We start from the raw sequence: 282 nt of genomic DNA on the forward strand, positions 1-282 counted from the left end.
TGAAATGTCTAGCTGCAATGAAAAGAGCTGGTACAATTATGAACTGTTGTCTTGACAACTGGGGAGGACTGATTGGATCATTTTATCAGTAGGGTTGCTGATTTCAAAAGCAAGCTGCCGAAAATAGTAAGGGACTTGGGTTTCAGAAAAGGATTTTTTTCTTCTTCTTCGTCTTAGCTAGTAGGGAAAAATGTAAAGGGGGTGGGGAGAGGGAAAAGGGTTTCGCCAGGAAAGGTCCGTGATGCAGATTTATTGGCAAAAAGCCAGAGTTGCTATTGTAAA

General features: G+C 41.5%; 1 long non-coding RNA gene across 1 annotated transcript in view; it reads right to left on the reverse strand.

Moving 5' to 3' along the window:
• Positions 1-65, reverse strand: part of LOC133222819 (uncharacterized) — a 15474-nt gene extending 15409 nt beyond the window's left edge. Inside the window, exon 1 of the long non-coding RNA XR_009728382.1 lies at positions 1-65. This exon is cut by the window's left edge and continues 60 nt beyond it. This is a non-coding gene — a long non-coding RNA (uncharacterized LOC133222819).
• Positions 66-282: the final 217 nt, after the last annotated feature.

This window comes from Neopsephotus bourkii, unplaced genomic scaffold (genome assembly GCF_033783945.1).
Source record: "Neopsephotus bourkii isolate Nb327-2 ecotype Australia unplaced genomic scaffold, CSIRO-AGI_Nbou_v1 NB_1624, whole genome shotgun sequence".
In the NCBI taxonomy this organism is placed as follows: domain Eukaryota; kingdom Metazoa; phylum Chordata; class Aves; order Psittaciformes; family Psittacidae; genus Neopsephotus; species Neopsephotus bourkii.